General features: G+C 47.8%; 1 protein-coding gene across 2 annotated transcripts in view; it reads left to right on the plus strand.

Annotated features, from left to right (window-relative positions):
• Window positions 1-23,122, plus strand: part of LOC121288169 (carbohydrate sulfotransferase 12-like) — a 372,813-nt gene that overhangs the window by 199,102 nt on the left and 150,589 nt on the right. The window contains exon 2 of one of the 2 annotated variants that reach the window (XR_005945322.1): window positions 8,866-9,021. The gene's annotated coding sequence lies outside the window, so the exon portion shown is untranslated. Of the gene's footprint in view, window positions 1-8,865; window positions 9,022-12,402; window positions 12,507-23,122 lie in introns of those variants that run through there. The other variant, XR_005945321.1, reaches the window with a different exon arrangement.

A 23,122-nucleotide genomic window follows, 5' to 3' on the forward strand; every position in this document is an offset into this window, starting at 1 on the left:
GAAAAATCTGGCAAACAGCAAAGAAATTATTTGGATGCTTTTAGCGATGCTGTTAAACAGATAGGTATTGGGCTGAACATCAGGTATATTTCTTCAGTACTACACTGAAGTGATTGCCTACATTGTGTAAGCAAGTCCCTAGGGTGGGGTCAATTAACTCAACAGCAAGTGCTCCCATTCTCTGACTGTACAGATTGTGTGCACCAACTTGCAGAGGATCCCCTGTATTGTCTTGAGATATATTGGTCTTTGCCATTATAACTTCATCCTTCAAAATGTGGCTTTCTTTAGTGCAAGAGCCTCCTTACTGTCTCCATGAATAATAACCCAACTAAAACCCTAAACAGCAGCAGAGTAGCACCACAGCAAGGAATAAGCCTCTACAAGAATGGTCAGCAAGAGGATGTATTTATGTTGCCTGTGGAGGTGCAGAAGGGCTCTAGGTAGAATGTCTCAGATTGTGTGTGCTGAATAGTTATAACCCACTGCGTCCTTCACAGCTCCGCCATGAGGACCTCAAAGAACCCCACCTCTTTTTAGCGTGTCAATCCTCCCATACCAATGCAGGAGGGGATCCAATCCCATACCCGCCACCCCTCAAAGCCTGATCACAACATCACTCCCACCACCACCCCTCCGTGCAGCCAGTACGGTCACCCTCCCAGCCTCCCATCCACCCAGAAATGCCTGCACCCAAATTCCTAGGCCAACCCAATTAGTTCAAATTCTTCTGATAGATTCATTAACAGATTTGTTCAATGTGTTTATGGACTTGTTAAAATAGTGTACAGAAATCGTAATCTCACCACCCTACCCTTGAGAAGAAGCGAAGGCTTCCCCTTTTGCAGAGCTGTAGTGCTGCAGAGGGACAGAGAGCAAGTCTGAAGCACCAAACCCAACTTCTTTGAATCTATGATATTGAAAAAACATGAAAGGAGCCACACGAATAGCATGTTTCTGCAGGTGGTCATGTCACAGCTTAATAGAGTGAATGGCTGAACACCAGACAGTCAAGAAGGACCAAGCAGGGTGCATCTCACTCTCCAAACAGTATCCCATTTTTAATCCCTAGGAGTGCACCCATGTCTAGGAGCACTTATGCAGAAGCCTTGAAGTGAGTGAAAGATACCTCAGCACCTTTCACACTGCTCCCTGCAGATATTTGAAATGTGAAACAACTGTAAAAAACACCAAAAGCATGTAGAATTGTGGAACAGTGAGGAGAAATAAATCAGGAACTAAGCTGGAAGTAGCTGATGACCTCTTTAAATAGCACAGGTGGTAGGGGGTCCTTCATACTTCTTAGCTGTCAGAGCTTAGGAGAACGAAGGTTCATCCGTTGCCTCTCATGTCAGAAGCCTGTGCTCATGTGCCACATCCACCATTTTAGATCCCTAATGCACCCAAGACACAGGTGCTGCCGAGCCCAATTTCTAGCCCATTGCCTTTGTTTCTCACCATACCTCTCCCCAATCTCTAACTCCATCCCTGGCTACTCTCTGAGGCTAACTCATACTGTTTGTAACCTCAGTGTGGTATTTGACCATGAGATGAGCTTTCAACCACCTATCCACTTCATAATCAAGACTGCCTATTTCCACCTCCATAAAATCCCCCAACTCCGTCCTGCTTCAGCTCATCTGCTGCTGAAACCCTCATCAATGCCTTTGTTTGCACTAGACTTGACTAATCCAATGCTAGCCTGGACGGCCTCCTAGCTTTCACCCTCCATAAACTCAGGCTCATCCAAAGCTCTGCTCCTGCATCCTAACTCATACCAATTCAGTTTGTCCATCACCCTTGTGCTCACTAAATTACGTTAGTTCCTGATTGAGCAACGCCTTTAACTTAAAATTCTTATCCCTGTTTACATATCCCCCGTGGCCTCGTCCCTCCCTACCTCTGCAAACTCCTTCAACACGACAACCCCCTGAGATCTCAGTTCTCCTCTAATTCTGGCCTCTTGTGCATCTCTGATTTGAATCACTCCACCACTGGCGGATGTGCCTTCAGCTGCCTAGGCCCCAGGCTCTGGACTTGCCCTCCTTAAAACTCTCCACCTTGTGACCTCTTCTCCTTTGAGACATTTTTAAAACTTACCTGCTTCACTAAGCTTTTGGCCATCAGCCCTAACATCTCCTCCTGTCACTTATTGACAAATTTTGTATGATAATGCTCCTGTGAAGCATCTTGGGACATTGTACTGCTGTGAAGAAGCTGTGTAAATGCAGTTTCTTGTTGACACAAAACTAGATGGGAATGTGAGTGGTGAGGAGGATGTTAAGAGGCTTCAAGGCGATTTAGGCAAGTTGAGTGAGTGGGCAAATTCTTGACAGTTGCAGTATAACATGGATAAGTGTGAAGTTATCCACTTCCGTAGGAAAAACAGAATGCCAGAGTATTATTTAAATGGTGATAGATTGGGAAATGTTGATGTACAAAGGGATCTGCGTGTCCTTGTACACCAATCACAGAAAGCAAGCATGCAGGTGCAGCAAGCAGTTAAGAAGGCAAATGGTATGTTGGCCTTCATTGTGAGAGGACTTGAGTACAGGAGCAAGGATGTCCTACTGCAGGGCCTGTACAGGGCATTGGTGAGACCACACCTGGAGTGTTGTCTGCAGCCTTGGTCCCCTTACCTAAGAAAGGATATACTTGCCATAGAGGGAGTGCAGTGAAGGTTCACCAGACTGATTCCTGGGATGGCAGGATTGTTGTATGAGAAGAGATTGGGACGACTAGGCCTGTATTCACTGGAGTCTAGAAGAATGAGAGGGGATCTCATTGAAACGTATAAAATTCTGACAGGGCTGGACAGACTGGATGCAAGGATGATGTTTCCTCTGGCTGGGGGTCTAGAACAAGCGGTCACAATCTCAGGATACGGGGTAGGCCATTCAAGACTGAGCTGAGGAGAAACTTCTTCACTCAGAGGGTGGTGAACCTGTGGAATTCTCTACCACAGATGGCTGTGGCCAAGTCACTGAATATATTTAAGAGGGAAAAGATATATTTCTAGAGGCATCAAGGGGTAAGGGGAGAGAGCGGGAGTATGGTGTTGAGATAGAGGATCAGCCATGATCATGTTGAATGGCGGAGCTGGATCTAAGGGCCAAATGACCTACTCTTGCTCCTATTTTGAGGGAGATGATAGTGTAGTGGTATTGCCACTGGACTAGAGACCCAGAGTAATGCTTCAGGGACCTGGGTTCAAATCCCAACATGGCAAATGGTGGAATTTGAATTCAAGAATAGCACCTAATGGCATCACTGAGTTCTGGAATTAAAAGCCTAATGTTGATTTTTGAAAAAACCCATCTGGTTCACTAATTCCTTTAGAGAAGGGAATCTGCCATCCTTACCTGGTCTGGCCCACATGTGACTCCAACCCACAGCAATGTGGTTGACTCTTAAATGCCCTCTGAAATGGCCCAGCAAGCCACTCAGTTGTATCAAACTGCTACAAAGTCTCAAAAGAGGAATGAAACTGGACAGACCACCTGGCATTGACCCAGGCACCGGAAACGACAAAGGCAAACTCAGCCCTGTCGACCCTTCAAACCTGCAAAGTGCTCATACTAACATCTGGGGGCTAGCGCCAAAATTGGGAGAGCTGTCTCACAGACTAGTCAAGCAACAGCCTGACAGAGTCATCCTCTGGGAATCATACCTTACAGATAATACCCCAGACACCAGCATCACTATCCCTGGGTATGTCCTGTCCCACTAGCAGGACAGATCCAGAAGATGTGGTGGCACAGTGGTATACAGTTGGAAGAGTTTCCCTGGGAGTCCTCAACTTTGACCCCACGAAGTCTCATGGCATCAGGTCAACATGGGCAAGGAAACCTCCTGCTGATTACCACATACCGCCCTCCTTCACCTGATGGATTAGTGCTCCACCATGTTGCACATCACTTGGAGGAAGCACTGAGGGTAGCAAGGGGTGCAGGATGTACTCTGAGTGGGGGACTTCAATGCCCATGACCAAGGGTGGCTCAGTAGCACCACTACTGTCTGAGCTGGCCAAGTCCTAAATGACATAGCTGCTAGACTGGGTCTGCGTCAGGTGGTGAGGAAAAAACTTACTTGACCTCATCCTCACCAACCTGCCTGCTGCAGATGCAACTGTCCATGACAATATTGGTAGGAGTGACCACTGCACAGTCCTTGTGGAACCGAAGTCCCGCCTTCACATTGAGGATACCCTCCATTGTGATATGTGGCACTACCGCCATGCTAATTGGGACAGATTTCAAACAGATCTAGTAACTCAAGACTGGGCATCCATGAGGCACTGTGGGCCATCAACAGCAGTAGAATTGTACTCGAACACAATCTGTAACCTCATGGCCAGGCACATCCCCCACTCTACCATTACCATCAAGCCAGAGGATCAACAGTGGTTCAATGACGAGTGCAGGAGGACATGCCAGGAGCAGCATCAGGCATGCCTAAAAATGAGGTGTTAACTTGGTGAAGCTATAACAAAGGACTACTTGCGTGCCAAACAGCATAAGCATCAAGTGATAGACAGAGCTAAGCGATCCCACAACCACCGGATCAAATCTAAGCTCTGCAGTCCTGCCACATCAAATCGTGAATGGTGGTGGACAATTAATCAACTCACTGGAGGATGAGACTCCACAAACATCCCCATCTTCAATGATGGAAGAGCCCAGCACATCAGTACAAAAGACAAGGCTGAAGCATTTGCTACAATCTTCAACCAGAAGTGCCGAGTGGATGATCCATCTCGGCCTTCTCTGGAGGTCCTCAGCATCACAGATGATAGTCTTCAGCCAATTCGATTCACTCCATGTGATATCAAGAAACGGCTGAAGGCACTCGATAGTGCAAAGCTAGGAGCCCTGACAATATTCCAGCTATGGTACTGAAGACGTGCTCCAGAACTTGTCGCACCCCAGCCAAGCTGTTCCAGTACAGCTACAACACTGGCATCTACCCGGCTATGTGGAAAATTATCCAGGTATGTCCTGTACTCAAAAAGCAGGACATATCCAACCCGTCCAATTACCATCCCATCAGTCTACTCTCGATCATCAGTAAAGTAATGGAAGGGATCATCAACAGTGCTATAAAGCACCACTTGCGTAGCAATAACTTGCTCACTGACACTCAGTTTTGGTTCCACCAGGGCCACTTAGCTCATGACTTCATTACAGCCTTGGTTCAAACATAGACAAAAGAGCTGAATTCCAGGGGTGAGGTGAAAGTGACTGCCCTTGACATCAAGGCCACATTTGACCGAGTGTGGCATTAAGGAGCCCTAACAAAGCTGGAGTCAATGCAAATCAGGGGGAAAACTCTCTGCTGGATGGAGTCATACCTAGCACAAAGGAAGATGGTTGTGGTTGTTGGAAGTCAGTCATCTCAGCTCCAGGACATCATTGCAGGAATTCCTCAGGATAGCTGCTTCATCAATGACCTTCCTTCCATCATAAGGTCATAAGTGGGGATGTTCGCTGATGATTGCACAATGTTCAGCACCATTCATGACTCCTGAGATACTGAAGCAGTCCATGACCAAATGCAGCAAGACCTGGACAATTTCCAGGCTTAGCCTGATGAGTGGCAAAAGTAACATTCGCGCCACACAAGTGCCAGGCAATGACCACCCCCAACAAAACAGAACCTAACCATCGCCCCTTGACATTGGATCCCCCACTACCAACATCCTGGGGGTTACCATTGACCAGAAACTGAACTGGGCCAGCCATATAAATACTGTGGCTACAAGAGCCGGTCAGAGGCTAGGAATCCTGTGACGGGTAACCCACCTCCTGACTCCCCAAAACCTGTCTGCCATCTACAAAGCTCAAGTCAGGAGTGTGATGGAATACTCCCCACTTGCCTGGATGAGTGCAGCTCCAATAACACTCAAGAAGCTTAACACCGTCCAGGACAAAGCAATCCGCTTGATTGGTACCACATCCACAGACCTTCACTCCCTCCACCATCGATGCACAGTAGCAGCAGTGTGTACCAGCTACAAGATGCATTGCGGGAATTCACCGAGGCTCCTTAGACAGCACCTTCCAAACCCACAACCACTACCACCTAGAAGTACAAGGGCAGCAGATAGATGGGAGCACCACCGCCTAGAAGTTCTGCTCCAAGTCACTTGCCATCCTGACTTGGAAATATATCGCTATTCCTTCACTGTCGCTGGGTCAAAATCCTGGAACTCCCTCCCTAACAGCACTGTGGGTGTACCTACACCACATGGATTGCAGCTCACCACCACCTTCTCAAGGGCAACTAGGGATGGACAATAAATGCTGGCCCAGCCAGTGAAGCCCACATCCCGTGACTGAAAAAAAAATTCTGTTTCGATGTTTTTGTATGTGAAATGACAATTGAATACCTCTTTCAGAGAGCCAGCACAGGCGTGATGAAGCAAATGGGCCCGGGACTGAGAATACTGTGAATCGATGCACGGGCATCATGTACATTGCCCCAAAAATTGAAGTTTGCAGCAACTTAATTTCTCTGTCCCAAGGGATTTCTTGGTGGCATGTCTACACATTGTTAAACAAAAAAATATACGCCTACAAGTGAGAATAAAGTGCTATTCGACACTTCACCCTGCTGCAAATACTCTAAATAAACTCCAAATAAACTGACAGATCATGTAGGAGTGTGTGAATTAGCTTGGCTGCACTTCCTGTGAAACAAAGCAGGATGTGCCAGTCACCATGTGTCAGTTGATTAAGCCGCTGTCCTGATCTAAATAAGGTTTTTGCATTGCAGCACGCTGGTCATGGGGCAGGAGCAAGGAAAGTCCCATTCACCCTACAGAGGAAATTTGTTTTGAACGGACAGATGATTGATAAAGGATTTGCTTAAATGTACTGCCTTTAATGACCTGAGGTTGTCCAAAGAGCTTTATACCTAATGAAATACGTGTAGTCACTGTTAAAATGTCAGAAATGCAGCAACCAATTAATGCACAGCAAGATCCCATGAACAGCCAAGGCATAATATTCAGCTCATCTTTTCTAGTGAACTTTGTTCGGTGGACAAATATTGACCAGGACATTGGGGAGAAACCCCATGCTCTTCTTCAAAATAACACTGTGCGATCTTAACCTTTAATGTTTAACCTCCACCTGTAAGCGCAGGCAGGACCTTGGCTTAATGTCCCATCTGAAACCTCCAACAGTGCAGCACTGCAGTGTTAGCCTAGATTTTGTGCTTATTCCCCTGAACTCACAGCCTTCTGACTCAGAGACAAGTGCCCTATTAACTGAGCATTTCCTAATACCCAGTGATGAAATACTGAAGTAGAAACAGGGCAAAATAATTTGTTCCAATTGCCATTAAGGATAAAAGCCTTCCTTGATAACACAAATAACTTTGCGAAATAGTAAACTGGTCGGAAGCAGGAAAGCAAGTCACATCACACACAGTGGACTGTTAAGTCAAAGCTAAGTTCCTACTTACATTTTTCCAGTGGCATAAATGCAGTAGAAAGCTCATAATGCTATGGTTCTAAACCACTTGTATATTATAGCAAAATAAAACATAATGAGTTAGTAAGAAAACCTCTCACCAGATTTTACCACATAACATTTTCAGAATGTACAGAATAAACCATGGTTTGTTGTAAATGAGTGTACTTTACCCATGTACATTAACAGCCAGTCGGAAATTATATAAAATGGTGAACAGATGTGTGAGTTCATTTTGTTTTTGCTATGCGCCATGTAGTTAGTAATCATTTTTATTTTTAATCAGAAAACTTAAGACAGGAGTAAGAGATTAGCAGTGTAACATGTAAATGTTTGATATTTGCAAGTGCTGTAAGGTGTGATGCATTAGCACATGAACTTTCCCCAACCCCAGGATTTGAGTTTAAATCCGGAGCAGACAAATGAGACATTTGCTTACAACTGCCTGTTCACTGAGGAGTAGAAGGGTGTATTGATAGGGTGAGATTAAGTAAGATTTGAGGGTACTTACATGGACTATAAAGACCAATATAAACCAATTAGACTGAATGGCCGGTTAGCGTGCTGTAAAACTCTATGGCCTGAATTTCCCGCTTGGTGTGTGCACCAAGTGGGTGGACCCGGAAGTGGATGTATAATCCGCTCCCGGACGAGATTGTGTTTCCAATACAATTTCATGCTGGCTGACCAATTAAGAGTTGCCCAGTGTGAAACGTGTCTGCTCAATAGTCGGAAGGGCCAGACGGTGGGGTGGAACCTGTTGGGTGCCAGGCCCAATGGCGACCCGGTGGGCGATTTAAAAGCAGCAGAGGCAGCCCCCTGAAGGCTGTCAGGGGACACTTTGTAGCTTTGGAGCTGCATTTTTCTTTGAGCTGCAATGGCACCTGCACCTGCTGGGCAAGTCCTGTGGGCACTCGACCCCCGGTTCATGGATGAGTGCCTGGGAACCCTTGTGGAGGAGGTCAGTGCCAGGCGGGACATCCTCATTCCCAGGGATGGCAAGAAGACGACACTGCACCAGACCAAGAAAGCATGGGCAGAGGTGGCAGCCCAGGTCAGTGGCAATAATGTTCCGCAGCGCACATGGGTGCAGTGCCGGAAAAAGTTCAATGATCTGCTGCATTTGGCAAGGGTGAGTACCGAGTTGGCATGGATCTGTGTTAATGACTGGCCATTTCCCCTTGGTGCTCAGGGGTGTAAGAGTTTGAGAGCCAACTGTCAATGGCTCACGGCCAAGGCAGTGAGCTCTGGCTGCTTGGCCTGATTGTTTTGAGGGTTGAGGGCCACGACTCAGATATGCCCTGCAAGGTTTTCTTCAGGTGGGGTTGGCCAGGCTACAATGGCGCTGCAGTTAGAGAGTGGACTAATCAATGCTCTTCTGTCATTTCAGGAGAAGAGAAACCATAACAACGTCAAGAGGTCAAGGACTGGTGGAGGTCCCCAAACCTGCTGACATTGATGAGGTACGAGATGGGCACCTTAGAGATGGAGTGCCAGTGCCCAGCTCGCTCCACCGATCGTGGAGAGGCAGGGGTCTCTGTCAAAGGTAAGAGTGCAGTGCACAGATGTGAGAGCGTCAGAGTGTGTAAACATGGTTGTGTTGTCTCATCTGTAATGGAAACCTCAAACCTGGAGTCCTCATTGTTCATTGAAAGATGATGGCGCCATGATGCAGATCTCCATTGTCTCACCAGCCTGCCGGGCATGCAGAGTGACAGTGTGATGACTAATACTGATGACATATCATTTTCCTCCCTGAGATTTGCCATCCAGCCAACAAGCATAGGATCCCGATGAGCCCCCCTTGATGCCGGAGGACCAGTGGCCATCACATGCACCTGCATCACACCCCATCTCCGTACCAGGCACCAGCGCAGATACCAGCTCCTAGGTGGGCATTAGATATTTGGCTACAATGTCAGTGCACAGCAGTGAGGTCACAGCAGACTCGCATGAGGAGCTGGCGCAGGCAGTGAGTATGCAGAGTGACAGTGTGATGACTAATACTGATGACATATCATTTTCCTCCCTGAGATTTGCCATCCAGCCAACAAGCATAGGATCCCGATGAGCCCCCCTTGATGCCGGAGGACCAGTGGCCATCACATGGACCTGCATCACACCCCATCTCCGTACCAGGCACCAGCGCAGATACCAGCTCCTAGGTGGGCATTAGATATTTGGCTACAATGTCAGTGCACAGCAGTGAGGTCACAGCAGACTCGCATGAGGAGCTGGCACAGGCAGTGAGTGCCCAAGACGCCGGCAATCGGAGGACTGCTGGAAATCAAGACCAGGCTAAGTCCGAGGCAGATGATGAGCCTCTGGAGTCGTCCATTAGGCAGCAGATGCTGGATGTCCAGCATGTCCAGAATGTCCAGGGAGGATCTGGCAGAGATCTATGAGGGTCTGAATGCCATGGTCTCTGTCATGGAGGAGCCCATGTGGAGCATGAGCACTATGTTGACCCTGAGCACTGAATGCACAGCTTCCTCCATTGAGGGAGTGGTGACTCTCATGGAGAGGCAGCTCCAGGAACAGAATCAGGGGTTCCTAGAGATGTGCTCAGACCTGCAAGCCCTCACCCAGGCACTGACCTCAGAAGGCCTCTGCCAGTATGGGAGATGGATGAGGCACCCAGTATCTCCGCCCATCCATCAATGGCGAGCAGGGAGGTCCACAGCAACCTCACTTTGGCGCACGATCTGCTTGTCGTGTCTGTGGGCTCCTGTCAGGATGCTTTGGATGATGGCAGCAGCTCCTCCGCCCCTCTGCCAGTGACCGTGGCATCTGATGAGACTGCGATGACTGGGGAGATGCCAGCTGTGGCACTGGCTGCTCCATCACAGACGGGACCAGCACTGGCTCCACTGGCCAGAGGACAACTGCCAAGGTCAACAAGGCTAACAGGATAGCAGAGTCAATGGCCTGTCTCAATGCCGCTGCCAGCGAGGGAGGGGCAAAAAGATGCAGCATTCCAAACATACATTTAAGGCACCATGAGCACAAGAGGGACTTTTCATGAGTGAACTTCTGTTCCGCCATGTTTTGTTAATTTGTTTACTGGTGTGACCATTAACACCTTATATTGTTTTGTTCATTTTCGGTTCAACATTATATAAATTTTGCTGACCTGAGTTAATGACCTGAGTATGCTTCACTTGTTTTCTAGGTGCCTTAAGTATATATTACTGGACATGAGTGCCTCTAAACCTTATTGCACAGGCACTGAGTGGGCTTTGGGTTCAATGGAAAGGGTCATTTCAGGCATCCAGGATGGAGGTGGCACCCCTGGCATGAGGTGGGAGCAGTGCCTTGGCAGCCCAGCTGAAGGAATGTTGAATGAAGGCCTCCCTGGTGTCCCTGGCTCCCTGAAGATTCCAGAGGTCTGCCTTCACATCCTCACCGTGTTCTTCCCTGGGCTCCTCTCCTGATCCACCACTGGAGTCATCATCTGTGACCTGTGGAGCTGCCTCAAGATCCTCTTTCTCCAGTGGGTCCCCTCTTACCAGTGCCAGATTGTGGAGAGTGCAAAATACAACCACTATCAGTGACTCCCACTCCTGGGGGTATTGCAGTGCTCCCCCTGAACGGTCAAGGCACCTGAATCTCATCTTCAGCAGACTTATGGTCCTTTCAATCATCACCATTGTGGAAGTATACCTCTGGTCTGGTTCTGTTCTTCGCCACTGGAGAGGTGTCATAAGCCAATTTTTCAATGGATAGCCCTTGTCACCCACCAGCCATCCATCCAGTCAGGCTGGAGCACTGATCAGCCTTGGTACTTTTGAGTGTTGGAGGGTACTTTGCACAGACTTGTAGAATCAGCATCCTGTGATCACACACTATCCACACGTTCATGGAGTGGAAGCCCTTCCTGTTGACGAAGGCACCGGGCTCACCTGCTGGCACCTTGATGGCCACATGTGTACAGTCTATTGCACCCTGGACACGGGGGAAGCCAGCAATGACTGCAAAGCCTCTGGGTCAGTCAGCCTGGCTGGCCTCGTCCATCCGGAAATTAATAAATGTCAGTACCCACCTGAAAAGTGCATCAGTCACCAGCTTCATGTAGCTGTGGACAGCCAAGTGGAGCACTCCACACAGATTCCCCCACTGGCCCCTGGAAACAGCCAGAGGCATAGAAGTTGAGGGCCACTGTGACCTTCAGCGCTACTGGCATGGGGTGTTCACCCATACAGTTAGAGCTGATCTCAGAGCCAGTCATCTGACAAATGGAGATCACAGTTTCCCTGGAGAAGCAGAACCTCTTTCGCCATTGCACCTCAGACATGTTGAGGTATCCGCATCGCTGCCTGGAAATCCTGGCAGCAGGATAGTGGTGTCTTCTGCAGCCCCTTCCACCTTGGACTCCCTGCTGGCCCTGCACCCCTTGTGCCTGCACCTCTCCTCCCACAGGTCACCCCCTTGGACACTGCCTATGGACACCTAGTCTCCTCTCCCTTCTGTCCCTCTCTTCCTCCTCAGAGGAGGTGTCTCCAGTGGTGTACACAATCCCCATTACCAGAGAAACAGAAGGCTGTCTGTTGACTGGCAGGGTCCACATGGTATAAATCCTTCAGGGGCCTTGGACACACCAATAACTCCAGAAATGAAGGCCAGCAATGCAAAGGCTGAAGCTTAAAACAGAGATGAAGCTGTCAAGTTTCGCTAAGCAACCAGCAGCAAACTATCTCCTAAACTCCTCACTACTCACAATAGCAATGCTCCAGACACTTTTTATTCCACCCTTAGATGACAAATCGTTAAAAATGGGCTGCCCGTTTTGCCCATGCGACGATTGCAAAATTGCATGGGCAATGTAAAATTGAATACAATTGGCTTCTAATGACCTTAAATGTCCCTTTAATTGTTGACAGGCACTGCCCCAAATCCCGTCCACGCCTGCCGACCTCAATATTGTCTACACAGAAGTTCTCTACACAAAGAGAGGGAAAACCAGGGGATTAAACAGCTCAAGCCAGTCTTGTGCATTTCTGAGCTGTCACCTCACAGGACTGTTACAACCAGGTGAGGAGGGCTAGGATGGCTCACCTCTTTTTCCCACGCCTCATTTGACCGCAACAGGTATTCATAAAAGGATATTTTTGCCAATTCAATGAGTGTTTAACTGTTTACATGCTTTGACTATAAAAGATTCAAACAGACGTATTTCCTTGAGCTTTGAAAACAAAAGGGAATAGTATTTACGGTACTTAACCCAGCCTAAGAAAAATATTAAAAACACTCCAACTTTCACACTCACACTTGAAGTTCACAGTTTGCCAACACTGAAGAGTTAAGACTCACAATGGCCATTTGGATGAGGTAGTGGACACCAATAAACAACAATGACAACAACAACTTAAAATTTTATAGCACCTTTTAACAAAATAAAACATCCTGAAGTGCTTCACAGGAGCATTATGACGCATAATGTGACACCAAGCTACTTAAGGAGATATTAGGTCCGATGACCAGAATCTTGGTCAAAGAGGTAGGTTTTCGAATGTCTTACAGGAAGAATGTGAGGTAGAGAGGTGGAAAGGTTAAAGAGAGCTTAGGGCCTAGGCAACTGAAGCCATGGCCACCAACTGTGGAGTGGTTAGACCAGAATTAATGGACCACAGATACCTCAGAGAGTTGTGAGGCTGGACAGGGAGGGGAAAGGCCAAGGAGGGATCTGTAAACGGATGTGAGATATTTAAAATTATGACATTTCTTAATTGGGAGCCAGTGCAAGTCAGTGAGCACAGGGATGATAGGGGAACAGGACTTGGTGTGAGTTAGGACACAGACAGAGAGTTTTGGATGACCTGAAGTTAATGGAGAGTAGAATGTGGGAGGTGGGCCAGGAATGCACTGGCATAGTCAAATCTTGAGGTAATAAAGGCATGAATGGAAGGATATTTCATCAGCAGGTGAATTCATTCAGGAGAAGGATAAAAGGGAAAACGGTAAGTCAAATAAAAATGGTATGGTAAGGCTACAGTACATCTAATGAACACAATATTTCAGATAGGCTGCAAAGATTAGGCTTGAAGTTCCTAGAGTATGGAAGACTAAGGTGATATAATTGAGGTGTTTAAGAGGATTAAAGGCTTTGATAGGGTGGATAGAGAAAAACTATATCCCTTGGTGGCAGGGTCCAGAACAAGAGGACAGAACCTTAAAACTAGAGCAATGCTGTTCAGAGGTGATGTCAGAAAGCACTTTTTCAATTGAAAATTTCAGAACTGAGATTGATAGATTTTTGTTAGGCAAGGGTACTAACGGTTACGGGTCCAAGGCAGGTAAGATGGAGTTAAGATACAGATCAGCCATGAGCTCATCATATGGCAGAACTGGCTTGAGGGGCTGAATGGCCTATGTTTCCTTATAATAAACATAAACTTTGTGAGGTCACATGTGGATTGAATTATCCCAATTGTAGTGAATTGTGAACCTTTGGAATTCTCTATCCCAGAGAACTGTGGCTGCTCAGTCAATGAGTATATTTAAGTCAGAGATTGATAGATTTTTGGATACCAAAGGGACTCAAGGGATATGGGGATAGTGTGGGAAGATGAAATTGGGATACAAGGTCAACTTTGATCTTATTGAACGGAAGAGCAGACTTGAGGGGCCAAATGGCCTACTCCTGCTCCTATTTCTTTTAAATTGAACTTATTCTCTATTGTGATGCCCATTAACCAGAGCTTTCATTTCACATTTGAATGTGGTGGAGTTTGCTTTCCTCGATAAAAAAATTGTACCAGAGAAACTTTTTACCGATCCATTAGATCAGTGATGGAATTTAAGTCAACCCTGGATATCAGTTAATCCTTGTAATATTCAGAATTAAGAATCTTTACTCTCAACAATAGAGCGTATTTGTAGGAAATGAACACAACTCATGCATGCAAATAGGCTGGCAAGGCAAGTGTGCTTTTTCAGTAAACGGAACTGGACATTTACAGAGCTCTATAATACAAAATGCATTGGGGTTGGAGGGGGGTCCTCCATTTCTGAAGTGTCAGGATCAGAGGAGTTGCTAGGCTATTTTTTGGGTACAAGATAAGAATGTTCCACCCTGTAGTGTTGTACCCTCCATCCTAACCACCGCTGCCCCCACCAAACCCTCCCAGATTTTAATGCAGTTCTCATCTGTGTGATGCTTAAGTAAATAGCCTGTCCCAGGATTTCATTCATGAATAGTGAGAACAAAATTCTGGCTACAGGAGACTAACAGTTATAAAACCTAGTGATGCCTTTTTACCAATGTACCATTGAGCAGACACATAGGTGATGTTTTAATCTACATGGGCAAATTCTTGTTCAAAGTCACAATCTTATCAATGATTTTGAGGTTGTATACACGTAATTCACCACCCAAAATGAAATTTTACAGGGAACATTAAAGGGCCTGAAAACACACGTAGCCAGGATATTTAGATCGGCGAGTGGGGGGGTGGGGCCCGGGGGGTGGGGCCCGCTCGCCGATGCGTAAAATGACGCGGCATGACATTGGGTGGAATTCCCGATGTCATCGCACCTCATTTCAATTTTCAGGTCAGTGGGGGCGCAGCCGAATCAGCTGTGGGCCCGCCGACCTTTCAACAGCCAATTGAGGCCATTTAAAAAGTAATTGGGATAATTACTGGACCGGTCCGTCCAACCTTAAGGCTGGTGGACAGGCCGGGAACCCTGGTGGGCTTCAGAAAATGCATGAAACCTCATCCATGGGCGGGATAGGGTTTCATGAGCGTTTTTAAAATTTTAATAAATGTTTGATTTAAAGTGATGGACATGTCCCAATTCATGTGACAGTGTCTCATGAGGGGATATGTCAGGTAAATTTTATTATTGCACCAGCACCATTTTTAAATTTGGTGCTGGTCTCCCTGAGGCAGCACTTAGCCTCAGGGAGATGAGTGCGCTCTTTCACGCGCGCACGTGTGAAAGAGCGCACTCTCAGCTGAGGGAACCCCCCCCGCACCTGCACAGGGAGCGCATAGCTCTTCCTGGCAGATATCACACTGGGCAAGCCTTAATTGGCCCGCCCATGTAAAATAGCGGCGCGACCTCAATCGGGGGCGCCAATCAGAGGCGTGCCTGCTCCTGCACTTCCCCGATTCTTCACATAGATTTATCCTAGCAACAGGAGTAAGCCATTCAGTCCTTTGAGCCTGTTCAACCATTCAATTTGATCATGGCTGATTGGGAACTTAATCCCATCTATCCCTCCTTTGCTCCGTAAGTTTTAATACTCTTGCCTAACGAAGATCTATCAATTCCAGTTCTGAAATGGTTAATTAATCCCCAGCCTCAACAACTTTTTGGGGGATAGAGCTACAGATTTCAACCACCCTTTAGGTTTCTATTTAACGGAGGTGTCGGGGGTCTTGCCCATCAGCTGGAGAGCCGGCAAGAGGCCCTGCGTCACCTCCTCTCAGGAAGGCCTGCTGAATTAAGTGCCAACCAGGCACTTAACTGGGCAGCAGCGGGCCTGCCTCTGGATTAAGGACCCCAGGAGTGGAAATCCCACCCCTCTAAGTGCTGGTGGCCTATCAGAGGCCAGCAGCTATCATAGCAGGTCTCATCACCAGGGGAGTGATGGCTGGCATTGGTAAAGCAATTACCAGAGGCCTACAATCGCAGAGGGCCCCAGACCACAGTGAGTGATAGTGGGATGTGGGCCATGGGGAAGAGAGGGTGTAGGGGGTTGGCAGCAAGAGCAGGGGAGTGGCTCATAGCGGGCCCTCCCTTTCCCAATGTCGAAGCACTGAGTGCCTTTGAACAAGGGGCTGCACCCTTGGGAGCCCGTAAGCAACCTGACAGTTTTTGCTTTCCAGGATTCCCGCATGGCGAGTGTCCCATCTAGTGCGGGGTGAATACCAGCGGTGGCAGGATTAGGCCTTTAGGCCACTTAAGGGCCTTAATTGGCGGCAGGGTGCCCCAGACTTAATCAGGGCAAAGGGAGGAAGTTGGCAGTGTCCCCCCCCACCGCTACCCTCCTGCCTGATTAAATGCCCCCTGCTGTCAAATTCACCTTGGATCATGATGCAAATTCATGGTCACGTGTGATAGAGACATTCTGAGCTGGCCACTGCAAAATCTGAGGCCTCTTTTCTGATTGGTTGTTTTAGGAATGGTCCGCAATGCAAGGTCAGCAATTCAACAATCTTGGTGGGAACTCTTTCATGATGAGGAATAAGAATTGGACGTAATGGTAATTCTGTGACCATGTGGGTGGGCCCATCACCCAAATGCAATAAGTTGGAGCTCTGTGCCCATTATTAGTCTGTAACGGACCTACAGCAAGCTGGTGGTAGCTTTAAATAAAAAGTGAGGAGACCAATGCAAGGGAGATTATTTTGGCATCATCCTCCCAGGTGCTAGATTGCTTTAGGGCAGGAAGTTAAAATAATCTTTAGTTGCTGGTGTAAGGTCAGTGGATAGAGTTTCCCCCTTGGTGCAATTGAAAAATTATGCCCAAATTGAGCTTGAAATTGTGCTGGTTCGGTTACAGTCCAAGTTATCTCTCGAATTCATTTGCATTATTACAAGTGTAAAATATCCCATGAAACAGTGCAATCGGAGCAATCTCACAATTCTGACCTGGGATGTGACCAGTTTTGCAGGACTGGGTCTGATTTAGCTGAATTGAATCTTAAATCAGCATAAAAGATCACGGGAAACACAGGTGCAAGCGCTTTTGGACTTAATTTAAAATTCCCCAACCTTCTTTTGAGTGTGTCAGTTCAAATCCGCAGAATTGAGCTGGTGTAACGGGCAGCAACTGTTCCACCAGCTCCCCCAACCCCCACCCCGATGCTGTCAATTCTCTCTTTTATATGTGGAAAATAATTTACAGATCAGACCTTTCAGAATCATACATGCGGAAGCTGTGCACTCGCGTTCAGGCTTAACTGTGTCACATTTTTATTATTTTCAGTCCTAATACAACAGATCATCAAGGTTTCAAAACCTCTGCACCAAAGGGATAGCTTGGAAAACGACGCCAATTTTACACCAAGGCAAAATCTGATCCCACACACTTCAGTGTTCAAACTGTAGTTCTGATGTAAATCCATCTTTGCATGGATCTAAAGGGATTTCTCCTACTTAAGGTTGCAGTTGCCCATAACTAATTGCATTTGCTGCACTCATGCATAGACATTAAGGCAGTAAGCCAGAGATTCCCAAGAATAAATAAATGGGAAGGCACTGAGGCATGTAACTTCAAAAGGGACTTGTGTTAACTAGTCACCAACTGTCAAAATTAACAAAAGTGGACTTTTGTTTAAGCAACTAGAATAAGAAGAGAATGTAACATTTTCTGCAGTTTTGCGCGTGGGTCAGATGTTGGCCTTCTCTTTGTGCAGACTGCAGCTGGCAGGCTGGCCGACTCTCCCATCTCCTCACACTCACACTTTTGTCTTTCTCCAAAGCCAGGAATTCTTTCTAAAGAAAAGTGAAAGGCAAACAAAAGAATTCCTCTCACTGATCATCTGAGAACTACAGAAACACACTTGAGCTGTTCAAAGTTAAAACTCATCTTCATTTTACCTCGGAAAAGCACAAGGGAGCATTTTTCATAGTTGCATAATATATTATAGGGCTGATATTCTGAGTCTGGATGCTGATGTCTTTGAGTAAAGAAAGAACTTGCAGCCTTTATACAGCGTCTTTCTCAGAATGTCCTAAAGCATGTAAATTTACAGCCAATGAAGTGCTTTTTGAAGTATGGTCACTTCTATTTTGGTAAGTGTGGCAGCCAGTTTGAGACAGCAATGGGGCCATGCTCAGATCATCTGCGTTAGTGATGCTGGTTGGAGGGATAAGTATCAGCCAGTGTACCTGGGGGCGGGGAAACCACTTCCTTGAAGACGTTTTATATCTGCCTGAGAGGGCAGAGGGGGCTCGGTTTGACATTTTGTCCAAACGATGATAGCTCCAACAACACAGCTCTGGTCAGCCTAGATGACATGCTTGAATTGGTGCTCAATTAAACCCACAATCCTCAAACAAAGGTGAGAGTAATACAGCTAATAGCCATGGTTGATACCCAGAAAGCCTTTGATAGAGGATTGTGTATGATGTATTGAAGGAATAACCTTTACTAACAAGGGAACCTGCCATGCTTTCTTGACATACACAGGCACTTTCATAAGGATGTGTCAGTATCATTAATTTAATTCATTCGTGGAATATGGCCATCATTGTTGCCTATCCCTGAACCCCCTTCAGAAGGTGGAGATGAGCCGCCATCTTGAACACAATTGAATATCTTGCTAAGCATTCCAGAGGGCAGTTAAGAGTCAACCATGTAGCTGTGGGTCTGGGGTCACATGTAGGCCAGACTGGGTAAAGATGGTAGATTTCCTTCCCTGAAGGGCATTAATGAATGACCAATGTTTTTTTTTAATAACAATCTAGTAAATTCATGGTCAGCAGTACTAGCTTTTTAATTCCAGATCTTTATTGAATTCACTGGATTTATATTCTCCAGCTGCCATGGCGAGATTTGAACTTATGTATCTGGATCAATGACCAGACATTTCGATTAATAATCCAGTAACCACTCCCTTTGAGTGTCAACCATTAAGATGCTTTTTCCTATTTTAATTGTTGATATTTTCTGCTTTTAAAACCTTCAGCACTTGAGACAAGAAATTAGTTTTGGCTGTTGATGCTGAATGGTTAATACAACATCTCTCTGCCCTCTATTTGAATGGAAGTGTTAACCCAGTTTGAAGAAACAGATAGATTAGTTCTGAAAACAAAAAGCAGAATTTACTGGTTCTGGCAGTCTCCAGTCCTGCTCTCTTGTTCATCTGATTGGTTGCTAACCTCCAATATGGAAGTGGGAACATGAGTTTTTTTACTGCGAAACACTGGGTCAAAACACCATGGAGATATCATTTTGACTTTGTGCTATAGTGTAAAACAGGGGCTAATGAATCCACAGCCTGTTTTCTCCCAATTTTGATTTCTATTGGTTTTGGCTGGCCCGTCAGCTGCCTGTTCTGGCACAAAGTGGTTCCTCCAACTTTGAGGCTCTGGCCTCATTTAAATATGATAGGCGAACTGTGGAGCATCAATCAGTAATCCCAATTTTGCAGAAATGAGGCCTCAGGATCAGGTTAGAGTTGCCACCATCAAGGTATATTGTCTTAGGTGTTGACGGGGGTTATGATCTTGGATAGCTGGGATCCTGGGATAGTAACAGCCCAGACAGATAACATGTCCTGTCCATGGAGGAACTCTCCTACTCTTCTGGAGTCACAAAAATATTTCAGTGCTTAGGCCGGAGTTTTCGGGTCCTGTGGTGTCAAGTGTCATGGCGGGCAGAAGGGGGACAATTCGGCGTGAGGGGCAGAAATCGGTTTCATGCCGGTGTGAAAACACAGCGGAACATGGCGGAACACGAATCCCGCTGGAGGCCGGCTGGAACCCGATTTGCATCCTGGTGATGGGATGTGAAGTAAGGCCTGAGCGGAATCGTCCCCCCGACGACAGGTTTACTGTAACACCAATGGGAAAACACGCCGGCCTATAGTACGCCTGGACAAGTGTGGCATGCAGAAGTCGGGCCTCAGCGTTAAGGCCTTGCTCAGATCACGGACATCCGAGGAGCGGAGGATGCTGGAGCCCGACAGCTACCAGACCCTGGAGGAACGTGTGCGTGGCATGCTGGGTGGATTCTCATGGACGTGGCTCCACCGCAAAGCAGCTCACGGAAGTTGGGAGGTCTCTGTTGATGCTTTGGGCCTGCTTTGGAACACAGCGAACTTGGCCATGGGCTGCTATGGATGACCGGCGAGCTGGGTGGATGGGGGGGAGAGAAAGGTCCAGCTGTGAGTGGGAGAGGAAGGTGTGCCGGGTGGGGGCACTGGGGTTTGGAAGGGGGGAAACAAAGGTGTTGTGGGGGTAAAGTTGGGAGGGGAAACAAAGTTGGGGGGGGTAAAGTTGGGGGGGGTAACAAAAGTGTTCGGGGGTGAGGTTGGGAGAGAGGAGGAGGGAGTACGGAGGGGGAGTGTAATGGGGAGGATGCAGCAAGTGGGGAGGTAGGTGTATGGGGGGGTGGAAGGCATAAGGGAGGGAGTTCAGAGGGGGAAAGGAATTCGGATGGGGGAAGGAGTTCAAAGGGGAGAAGGTGTCTGGGGGGAGAAGGGAATCTGGAGGGAGGAAGGAGTTCAGAGAGGGGAAGGAAGTCGGAGGGAGGAAGGTGTCTGTGGGGAGGAGGGAGTAAGGGTGGAGGAGGGAATAAGTGGGAAGGGAGGTACAGGTGAACGTGCAAGGGAGGGGTCTGTGGAGTCAATGACTGCCTCCTGGGGAGTGAGCTGAGGGTGGGTGCAGTAGGAGGGAATGGTGAGTACGAGAGAGGGCAGAGAAAGCCAGTAGGGTGGGAGGGTGAGGGTGCGCTGGCAGTGTTAAAAGGGACAGCGAGGAAATATTGAAATGGTCATATTTGGTCAGCATTATGATGCATTCCTGTCTCTGGCCTATCTTGCTGGGGCTGAAACCAGCAAGGGCCACCTGCCTAGCAGTAGACAGGCCTCCCACTCAAGGTCAAAGGCCAGTAGATGCTTGGAAATGGTAGCTGGCTAGGGATGGGGGGGTGGGGGGGGGTGCCCTGTAAGGCCTCTTTAAGTTCTCCCACCATCTAGCGGTACAGGGATCAGAGGGCCGTTGCTGTGGCCACAAGCTGCCCTGTGGAGGGGTTTCCCCTTGCAGCTGTAGCCACGTATTGATTTTTAAAAATTCTAACCTCTTCAGAGGGCACCTCAAAACAGAGGCGCCCTTGTGGTCCCCCTACTACAGTGGCAGCACCTGCCTCTGCCAGTGGGGCAGCCATTGTTCCAAGGCTGCAGGTCCTCTGATTGGGCCTGATGTCTCAGGAACACGCCTTCCATCCTTAATTGGACAGTGGAGGCCACCAATTAGAAGGTGTATCCCAGGAAACCATGCTGGTGGACAGGGACATGGAGGACATCCACAGCCAATTGCTGTGAAAGTGACTGTGGTGCTCAATTTTTAGGCCAATGGCTTCTTCCACGGCTCCACAGGTGATCTGTGCGGGATCTCGCAAGCCTCCATGCACAAATGTATCCATGGATGCCATCTTCGAGCAGGCTAGGAACTTTGTGCATTTCACCCAGGATTGGGAAAGCCAGGGAGCAAGAGTGCTGGGATTTGTGCAGATCTCTGGTTTCCCACATGTGCAGGGTGCCATCGACTGCACTCACATGGTGCTTAGATCACCATGGCAACAAGCAGTCAACTACGTCAACCGCAAAGACTTCCACTCGCTGAATGTTCAGCTGATCTGCAACCACCACAAATGCATCCTACAGGTCTGCGTATGATTCCCAGGGAGATTCCATGACTCCTACATCCTTGGAAGGTCTCAGCTGCCTGAGGCTGCAGAGTTAGCTCATCGGGGTCAAGAGGACGTGGCTGATGACGCCCATGCGGGGGCCTCAGACTGCAGCAGAGAGACAGTATACCGAGGCTCATGCTGTGACCTGGACTTTAGCGGAGCAACTGATAGGCACATTGTAAATGAGGCTCTAATGCTAGGACAGGTCAAGAGGGTGTCGTGCATCATCATCGTTTGCTGTGTGCTACACAACCTGGCGCTGCAACGGGTGGAGGACCTAGCTGGGGTGGGGATGGAAGAGCTTCACGTCTCCTCCGATCAGGAGGGTGTCGAAGGGAATGACGGTGATGAGGTCCTCGAAGGCAAGTATGCTAGCGATGAGGCCATCACACTGGTCAGGCAAGGCAGGCTCGCTTGGGGGCCCTCATAGCCGCAAGATTCGTGGAGGATGTTGACGGGATGCAGTGAAGGCAACCTCATCTGTGAACGTTTGACTCCTGTGTGGCTGATGGCAGCACGCATACCCTCAGTGCTCAGGCTCCTGTCATGGAGACACAGTGGAGGCCCTAATAATCACTCGATTGCAGGAGGATGATGACAACATGTAGTGAGAACAGTCCATAGATCTTCACATGACCTCTGAGAATGTCTGACTCCTGTCTGGCCGAGGGCAGCTCGCTTGCGCTCTGTGATCAGGGTCATATAATACAGATGCAGCAGTGAAACTTTAGAAGCATCTGATCCTTTGTCAGGCTTCAGCACCTGACCCCTTCAGGAGCACAGCATCACTGGTCACAGATGCTGAAGAGATGGGGGCCAGCCCCCCCTTAAAGGTGCTGAGACACACAGAGAGCATGATGGAACTCTGTGACGCCTGCCCACCACATTCTGGCAGCAATGATCAGCACCACCAAGGTGCAGGTATCAGTAATGCATCCAGTGTGTGTTAAGCTGGACCATCATTTTGCTCTGAAGGTTACACACTGCACAGGGATGAGGCCCTGGACTGAGACACCTGCCTTTGTCTTGTGCAGGAACCAAGGTTTCACATCTGAGTGACATGAACGCTGCTCATCATAACAAGGAGTTATAGGCAGGGAGACATTCTTGAGGGTTTATTGACAATAATGAACATTATGTACAAGTGATTAACACCCATGCCCAGGCTGTGCAACTGCATCTTCCTAACCCTGATGCTACTTCTTGGAGCTCCCCGGACATCCACAGTGGAGGTGGAGGCAGCCTGCTGACTGCTACGCCCTATGATAACTTTGATGTC

This window comes from Carcharodon carcharias, chromosome 15 (assembly GCF_017639515.1).
Source record: "Carcharodon carcharias isolate sCarCar2 chromosome 15, sCarCar2.pri, whole genome shotgun sequence".
In the NCBI taxonomy this organism is placed as follows: domain Eukaryota; kingdom Metazoa; phylum Chordata; class Chondrichthyes; order Lamniformes; family Lamnidae; genus Carcharodon; species Carcharodon carcharias.